At 48.8% G+C, this 9,713-nt stretch overlaps 1 pseudogene; it reads right to left on the bottom strand.

The window, feature by feature from the left end:
• Positions 1 to 256: 256 nt before the first annotated feature.
• LOC142049738 (uncharacterized) lies at positions 257 to 6,340 on the bottom strand (annotated as a pseudogene).
• Between the last annotated feature and the right edge of the window lie 3,373 nt (positions 6,341 to 9,713).

Here is a 9,713-nt window from a genome sequence, read left to right as displayed (position 1 = left end):
AGTAGGTCTGTGAGTCTGGGAGTGGGCCTGAGTGAGTAGGTCAGTGAGTCTGGGAGTGAGTCTGAGTCTGGGAGGGAGTCTGAGTGAGTGAGTGATTCTAAGTCTGTGAGGGAGGGGGTCTGTGTCTGAGGGAGTGCCTCAGGCAGACTGCTGTGAAGCCATCTGTGAGCCTGTCTGGCCTCTCCCTCAGGTCCTATCCAACCTCCCTGCTTCTAAGAGTCTGTCCAGCTCCTGGGGTTTTGCAGTGAGACCTGCGTTACTCTTTGTTCATTGCCAGATCCTCTGCTTTGTTCCTGTCACCTTCCTTGGTGTTGCTTCGGGCATCTTTTCTGTAGGAAAGACAGACAATTTAAATGAGCTGCAAAACCTATATCATGGTATATATTAGAGGGGACTAGGCCTGTCTTCGTTCAGAACACCGGTGTGTTAACCTGACAGCTAAAATAAAAATAACAGGTGTGATCATGTCCTTAAAGCTGGTGTTGCAATTGTCCCTGCATTGGGAGGTTGATTTAAACTGCTAGAGGTTGACTTTGTTATGGTTTCACCAAACTTTTGAATGCTTTTCTTTTTTTGTCACCCTAATAATGTTCTTGTAATATGACCTTCTGAAAATAATTACTATTTATTCTACATATAGTTATTCTGCATACTTTCCTGTGCAGTTTATTACTTCTGAAGCTCCAAAAGTCAACACACATTTATCCAGTGAGCATATTGACTAGTCTCATTTTGCAATCATCTACAAACTTGATGGGAGTATGCTCCATCATTTCCTCCAGAAATTTTTTTTTCTCATAATTCAGCTTCAACAGAGGGGTAGTTCAAGGTAAGCTGAAGGCATAACACCCACACTGATAGGGTTTTTTTTCTGGCCACAGATCCCCAAAGCCTTCACAAACCTACTCAGGGGCTATCAAGATGACATCTGCTTATGTTAGCAAGGCAGGCCAAGGAACTGGCATCTCTGATGACAAGGTTTCTTCCAATGCTACCTATACAAACTCTGGCATGCATCAGAAGCCTGTGGAATGCACCCAAATCTCCAAAGTGCAAATACACAGGGTGCTATCTACCAGGCTCACCTGACTGCTCCTTCCTTACTCCACTTTGGATGTACCAACAGGCTCATATTCTCCCAAACCACATACTGAGGAACTGTTAGGCAGTAATGAGAAAGGACCGTGGATGGCTCCTGTGTCACTAGGACACAGCTGTGAACTACAGGTGAGCTGCTGCTCTGAGCTCTGTGAGCAAAGGTATCCACATGACTCCCAACATGCAACTTAAGAAGCTGTTGGGCTGTTTGTAGGGCAGTCCCATTTCTCCCACCCCTACCCTGCAGGCACCCAGGAATCACCCCAGATCTCAGGGTCTCTCATGAGTAGTGGTGGCACAGAGGAGACAAAGATTTTTCATACTGCACCACAGAGGAGGATACCGAAGCTCATCTGGATGATTAGATGGGACCAGAAAATGTGTAACAACTGCAGGATCACCAGGAAAGTGTTTATCAGGCAGGTTATGAGGAACAACCGAAATTTTGTCACAAAGTAACAGTATGTGCTGTGGGAAGGAGAGAGGGAGAGACAAATCAGAAGACACCAGCCTAAAGCAGACCAAGTACCTTCACACTTACAAGGGTCAAATGTCTTTTTGGGCAACTACTTCACTCACGTGTCCCCAGGGCAGAGCTGAGCTGTGCCAGGACTGCACCATCAGGCATCATGCTCTGCCCAGCTCTTGCAAAGCAGGTCCCAGAGGACCTGTAGAAATTCTGTATTTAAATCACCACCAATGCGATAGTCTATGCAGAGAGGTTGGTTATTGGAAACCTGCAGTGCTTCCCAGAAGAAGCAAGAACTGGCAGCATTTCTCCTAAAATAAGTCTGGAGAAGTGCAATGGACAAAAATTAAACCATAAGGGGACCTGGCCACTGGCACTTAAATAAAGAGATTATACTATTTTTTGTTGTTGTTAATTGAAGTTAGGGGAGGATTGAGGGTACAGCTGAGCAGTTGGGGAAGGCATTATTTTTGGCAGAGGTCACGGAAACTCTGTATCATCAGTGACAGGGACAGAGAGGAGGAAAGCGCTGGTGTGGAAATGGAGAGCAGACAGAACAGAGCAGCTCAGTGCAGGAGGGAAATAAACGCTAGTATGTGTCTTCCTCTGCAAGTTGGCAAAGACATGAAATCTAAGACATACTGGAAGCTGAGAAACATTGTTGGATATATTGTGTATTTGCTCTGCTCTTTCCTCCCTAGACATTGGCTTCTTGCTGCTGATGGAGCCAGGTACTGATCTAGATGGACCCTTGGTCTGACAGGGGATATCTGTTACCATCTTTGTCCTTATGCTGTGGTACAGCAGGCTGAGCTATTGGGGCTTGACTTTTTGCAGTGGAGACAACTGGAGTCATCATTATTTTCCTTTCTTTCTCAGGAAAGTTGCCTCAAGCTTTTATTGCTTTTCTCTCTGATGGAGCCATTTCAGCACCAGAATCTGGGTCTTGTTATGCAAAGTCAGCCTCGCAGGCATCCGAACTAAATGGCAGCATGTAGCTGTACGCTTCTACGGGAGAACTTATCTTGGGCCGCATATCTCCGGGACACAGGGCTCTACCCACCCTGGGGACAGTGATGCACAGACATCAATATGATGGATACAAAATGTCCGTTTATTTAGCTGCGTCACACGCTTATATAGCTCTTGAGCTTCCTGTTCCTGCCACTCCTATGGGGAGGAGTCTATCTTTCCGTCACATCCCGTGATCTTCCGGTCGCCGATCCCTGTCTATTCCCCTACAGCAGCAGGACTGAAATACAAACATCTTCAGTACTGGTATGGAGCCAGGGCAGGACCAGAGGACAGCAATGCAGACTTGTCCCTGTGTGTGCATAACGTGTCCCATTTTAAAAATTCTGGGTGTAATAAATGAAATGTTTGGTTTTGAAAGAAAACAGAAACCTTACACTATAATGCAAGTGTTGTGGAATGGTTTTCTGGGAGGTTAACTGGGATCAGCTTTTCCAGGCAACTTGGCAGTGGGAAAGAAAGGGGAACAATTTCAGCATAGTTAAAGGCTGGGAGCATGGTCAGTTGTGTGTAGGCAAAAGCCATTCTCCAAGACTGGTGCCTGTGTGTGGCTTCTGGAGGTATCATTGCTGATACCCTTCCAACACGTCGAGTATCCTACCTCCTGAACCCTTGGCTCGTACTCATGAGTTTCTTGTTTTATTTCAAATAGATGGTGGCTCACCTTAAATTTCTACACCATTGTTTCTATATTAATTTTATCTTAATAGAGCTTTAGCAGACTAAGAAAGGCCTGCTTAAGAAATTCTTAGGAAGTTCTAACCAGTACAGTTTGTACCTTCTTTCTCTTGTAGGAACCAGTGTTTACAACAGAGGAAGCCACTTCCTACACAGTGTAAGAGTCACACCAGGTCTTGAGCAGGAGTAGAGGAGAAGGATTACCTGCAGACTGTGGTGGGGATGGCTTTAGGAGGATGGAGAAAGAGTCCCAAAACATTCCCAGTGCCACAACAGCTCATGAGAAGTCAGCTGCTGTGGCTGCACATAAGCATCTCATGGCAGCATGAGAAACAGCCCCAGGTGAGAGACAGTCCCTGCCTAGGGGCAACAGTGAGAGTGCGGGAATGGAAGGGCAGAGGCTGTGGCTCTAGACTAAGTACTATAGTTAATTAATATAGTGAAAACCTTGGGTTTTTTTCTTGGATTCCTCAGTTCCAGTTGGATTAGTCTTTGAGCTTACCTGTAGCATCCTGTTCCCTGCCTTTCCTCCCCTCCCATGGAGGATCATCTCTCCAAAAGATCCAATAGTGCCTAACACCCATGTTCAGAGAACATTAAAACATAACTCACATTAATGGGAAAATGAGAAGCCGGGAGACGATGAAAACCACAGTGAAAACAATAAAGACTGCTTTGCAGACCCGCTTCCATTTCATGTAATGGAGCATATTGGCAAGCTGTAGAAAGCCCAATTGCCATGTGTACTGTGTGCCTGTGTTCTCCTTCTAGGGGGCCGAGGGATTTATCATGTCCTGTAAGGGTTACCAGGCTTCTGATCCATAGACTCTACCCAAAGGGGGTGACGGCTGCCTCCTAACCAGAGCCAGCAGCTCTCACACTACTGCTGTATTTGATATGTAGCAGGTCAGGGGTGCCAGGATTGCAGCTATTGAACACATTAGAAGGTGCTGAAATATCTGCTTATGTATCTTCTTCCCTGGGAGGGTGGTTAGCAGTAACTGCCTTGCCTGTGAGGCTGGTTTGGTTGTGCTGGCGTATCTGAACAGAGAGGTGTTGCTTGCCTGGGCTCTCAGGACACTGGCACACAGGGGACACTCACCTCCTTTGGGGTTCTGCCCAGCAGAACATAGAAGCCTTCCAGTGTGGCATTGGGCTGAACTTTGGGCCTCCGCTTGTCACTCACACCCAACCTCCTGCCCAAGGGCAGAGCTACAGCTCTGCAAGAGGAAAGGGGGTTCAGCCAGGAGAGGGTGTGGGCGCCCACACTGTGAGCCAGTGTCAGCCAACAGCAAGATCCTGCCAGCACCATACCCTGTGCATGGATGCACTGCACCAGGGGTCCAGCACTGCCCTGGGTGCTCACACACCTAGCCCAAGGAATCCAGCACTACCCCAGCAATGCAAGCACAGCCCAAGGGACCCAGTACTGCTCCAGGAGCACACACAAAGTCCAGTGCCTCTGCCAGGTCAATGCTCTTTCTTGAGAGAGGTGCAATGGCACCAAAGCAAAGGTGAGGAATGCTGGATGTGCAGCAGAGACAGCAATAACAAAGTAAGCAATAATTAATTCTGCTGAGGACCTGAGATGCCTTGCATTTCTCTGTGTTGGAGTGCATGCTGGTCCCCTTTCAATGGTCCCAAGCAGTCCAGACCATGCGATGAAACCAGTCTGCAAGTGTCCAAGTGTCCCACGTGCTCTGTGCCCAAAGTACCTGACCACTGGCTGCAGCAAGAGCCAAGGACAGAGCGCATGGGGACATGCTGGAAACATGAGATTTGCAGCAAACCCCAGCAAGGCTCTAGTGGGAGGCACTGGTTTCTAAAATCTTGTTTCTGGGAAGCCATGCAACTGCAACATCTTTGAGGGAAGACCTGATGCCCCTGGAATGAATTCTGGCTTTTCCTATGGCCCCTGTCTGCCACAGCTTCTCATACGGCTGTGCACAGCAGGCAGGAGCCAGCACTCCCCCAGCTCCTCTGGGCCACAGGAGAAAGCCCATGTCCCAGCTGAGGGCAGGTTTGCTGAGCACAGCCTTGCTGCTTCATGCCCCCGGCCTAAAGTCCTGCTCTGCCTGGCAGGGAAGCATCTTAGTAGGTCTGCCCACACCAGCACACTGCCCTGCTTTAACTGATCAGCTCCCCGATTTCCTGTGCGTGAGGGTTGGTCTGTCTCTGTGTTCCTGGAGAAGGGGCCCAAAGCCCAGTCTGAATCCCTCTCCTGTACTGAGCCATGTGGACCTGCCTCATTTCCACACGTGAGTCCTGGGGAGATGCTGGTCGATCCTCAGGCTCCCCTGGGGAGTATCACTTCCCTCAGCCAAGTGAACGCCCACATTTAGGGCACTGGAGTACATTATCCCAGATTGAACTGGGGATCTCTGGTGCCGGGAAGAGAGAACAGGGCAGAGCTGAGCCAGGAGGAGTGGTATGAGCAAAGCAGTCCTGCAACAAGCTCCAGGAGCCACAGTCATCCTCTCCTTCTGGTCCTGAGCTGAGAGTGGGGGCTCACATAGCACCTTTGGGAGCATCCTCTAGGATCAGGCTGAACCCTGGCTCAGCTGGGGGCTCCCAACACTGATGTATCCAGCAATACCCTTATCTGCATTGCAAACTCCCACCTGGACTCTCTCCAGAGGGACCCCCACCCCCCAGTTGAGGAGTGCCTGAGTGGCTAACTTGTCTTTTTATGCCTGCTGGTACAGAAGAAAAAGAGGGCAAGGCAAAGAGCTGCCACACAAATATCACATGCCACAAAAAGCAGAACAATTCAGTGTTCTTGGGGACAATCCTGTCCACTTTGTAGTGATCAGGAAGCAGGTGAGGATTAGTCTGGAGCAACTGTACAAAACACTGGTAGCAACCAGCACAGGAGGAACCAGACTTGCTGCACTCACCTTTCAAAGATGCATCAGACAACGACCAAGAGCAGGGCACTGGCGGTGCAGAGCAGAGGTCCTGAGGCTGTAGGTAGTGTATGTCTGCAGACTCCTTCATGTCTTCCCAGGTAGCTCCAGGTGGCAGCCAGTATTCACGGTGCCAGAATCCCTCTGACAGTCCCATCCTGGTCAAGATGGTGGGCACAGAAAGCAGAAGCTCCAGGACTCAGCAAGCCAGTAGTAGCAAGGCATAAAACTCACTCCTGAATCAGGATTCCCAGCTTAACACCTTGTCATTCACACTCCCCACCTCTCAGTCAATCCCATAAGCATGACTTCAGACTAGTTGAAATAGCATCACTTGTTCTGACCTGCCCGTGAGCTTGGAGGTGGGGGTAGGATGTCCTAGTACAAGAAAGTAATTTAGTGGGTATCAAGGAGGTGGAAAATTTCAATGACACTCTACTGTACAGATGACCAAAGTCCCTGCCTGGTAACAATAACAAGGAGGGCTTCTCTCTTGCCCCATCTTTCTACCAGCCTTTTCCTTCCCAGGCTACAAAGCCCTCACCTAATAATTAACTCTGACACCTGGCAGAGGGTGTGGATGGAGGACCCAGGTGAGACTGGCCACAGCTATTAAGACCTTCTGGCACCCTTAGGGCCCCAACAGTCTCAGTTTTGGTTCCTCCCTCTTGCCTAGCAGCATTTCATATCCTATTTGCATTTTGAACCATCATATACTGAGCACTAAGTTGATAATACCACTCCCCAAAACTATTCTGAAGTGCCAACACTCAGCCCAGCACTTCAGGAGACTTTCTCCTGTGCACCACATTGCTCTCCTCCACATTCACTTTCCCTTGTGTTTTATCACTCAGTCCCTCAGTACTGTAAACCCTTCTGCAACTGCTTGCATCAGTCTGCATCCTCATCACCATGAGCATCTTTCATTATCAGCCAATTTTGCCACCTGCCTTTCCCTCCCCCTTTTTGGGGCACCTGCAACAATACATAGCTGCAAAAAAAAACCCTGTTGGGCTCTCATGGTCACCTTGGGTGGATTTCTTTAAGTCCGTGACAAGGGACCTTTCTGATTGCTTTTGCAAAGCTGAGTGGGTAGCAGGTTCTCTCCTCTGCATGTGCTCACTGACTCTTTGGGTTACCTCCAGCAGAGTGAGACAGAATTCCCTCATACACAGCCCATGGGGACTCTTTCCGATAATATTATGTTCATGTGTTTCCACAAATTCCATCATTTATTATACTTTCTACTGGTCTGACCGGTCTGGATGTCTGATGGCTGTAGCTCCTCACATTCCCACTTGGAACCTTCTTAAATTTTTCTGATAATGAGATGATTTGAAACGAAAACCGGCATTCCACAGCTGGTAGTGTAACTTCTAGTATGAGTTTCCTCTTAAAACTTGAGTGAACGCTACCCAGGTTTGAAGGTTTGCTATTATTCAGTCTGTTTGCTATGTAACATAGAATCATAGAATCATTAAGGTTGGAAAAGACCCTTAAGATCATCAAGTCCAACCACTAACCTATCACTGCCAAGTCCACCACTAAACCATATCCTCAAGCACCACATCTACCCTTCTTTTAAATACCTCCAGGGATGGAGACTCCACCACCTCCCTGGGCAGCCTGTTCCAATGCCTGACAACCCTTTCGGTGAAGAAGTTTTTCCTAATATCCAACCTAAACTTCCCCTGGCACAGCTTGAGGCCATTTCCTCTCGTCCTATCGCTTGTTACCAGGGAGAAGAGACTGACCCCCGCCTCGCTACAACCTCCTTTCAGGTAGTTGTAGAGAGCGATAAGGTCTCCCCTCAGCCTCCTCTTCTCCAGACTAAACAATCCCAGCTCCCTCAGCCGCTCCTCATAAGACTTGTTCTCTAGACCCTTCACCAATTTCATTGCCCTTCTTTGGACACGCTCCAGCACCTCGCTGTCCTTCTTGTAGTGAGGGGCCCAAAACTGCACACAGTACTTGAGGTGCGGCCTCACCAGGGGCACTATCACCTCCCTGGTCCTGCTGGCCACACTATTCCTGATACAAGCCAGGATGCCTTTGGCCTTCTTGGCTGCCTGAGCACACTGCCGGCTCATGTTCAGGGGGCTGTCAACCAACACCCCCAGGTCCTTTTCCTCCAGGCAGCTCTCCAGCCACTCCTCCCCAAGCCTGTAGCATTGCATGGGGTTGTTGTGACCCAAGCACAGGACCCGGCACTTAGCCTTGTTGAAGCTCAACATCTCCTCACCCATCACCTTGAGATGGATCCTCTTGGGATGTAGCCTCAGCAAGATGTCAGGTATCAGACCCTCTCTGAGCTTCTGAGCAGGTAAGTCATATGCAGACAGCTCACTGAATTTTTTGGCTCTAGCCTGGTCTTGTCTCAGTGCTCTTGCTGTATGCCTCATTATCTGTGACTCCTGCAATCTTTCCAATGTTTCAGAGATTGGTATTGCCTTTCAGGTTGTTTCTCAAGATACTTCTTGGCCTACTTTATTGAATATTCACATTAATCTGCCAAAGTTACAGGGCCTTTCCACTTTCTTTGTTTAGACATGACTTGAGCTTTTTGAACAATTCCTTACTGTTTCTTAGGGACGCCCTTACCTGCGGGCACTGTGGCTGTTGCACATGTGCAAATGAGAAAAGCAATGGATTTGAAGGAGCAGCCATCCAAGTAAAGGTTCCCTTGGGCGTACATGTCTAAATGAAAAAAATGTGGTAGATGCACAGCTCTGCTGTTTCCCGACTGTGAGCAGGGGGAAGGGAACAACTGGGCCAAACTGCTCTTAAAACAGGGTCCCAAACAGCACTAGATGTCCACGTCTACTGGAGTCAGCAGATTCACGTCAGCCATTGTTTTGGGCTAGGATGGCCAGATGCCAGCCTGGGGGCCATGCTTTGCCAGGCCTCGACTCACCCACCACCACACAGCAGCACGGGAGCACCAGTGCATGTTCTTTTTCTCATAGTTCACCTGGAGCTGGACACCTCATCTCCCACAGCTCATAGTGTCACTGAATCATGGAATGTCCTGAGTTGGAAAGGACCCACAAGGATCATTGAGTCCAACTCCTGTCCCTGCACAGGACAGCCCCAAATTGATACCATATCTCTGAGGGTGTTGTCCAAGTGCTTCTTGAATAGTGTCAGGATATCAGCTGCTTGATAACATTATTTGATGCATGCACTGTGCAATGCACACCTCCCATGCACAGGGGGTGGTAAAGATACAGGGGAAATAGATTGGGATTCTGCTGCGGTGCCCAGTGCTCCATCTGCTCTGGTGGGTTTTTCAGCAAAGTGCCAGTCTTGCTGCAGGTTTTCTACAACAGCTTCTCTGTGTTGGGGGGCTGCGATGCCCCTAGTAAGGAGGGGGTGGAGGGAGTTGATACACTGAATTCATAAATACTATCACAGCACTCACAAGCTTCCCAACACCGGAGCAGATGTAAAGAGAGAAGGTGGAGCAATGTGGGGAGGAAGCTGATTACACACAGAGCTTCTTTAAGCCTTAGCGAGTTGATGGCAAGAAA

Source organism: Phalacrocorax aristotelis, chromosome W, assembly GCF_949628215.1.
Source record: "Phalacrocorax aristotelis chromosome W, bGulAri2.1, whole genome shotgun sequence".
NCBI lineage: Eukaryota > Metazoa > Chordata > Aves > Suliformes > Phalacrocoracidae > Phalacrocorax > Phalacrocorax aristotelis.
The sequence above is the reverse complement of the archived record's forward strand: the minus strand, read 5'-3'. Positions and strand labels throughout refer to the sequence as shown.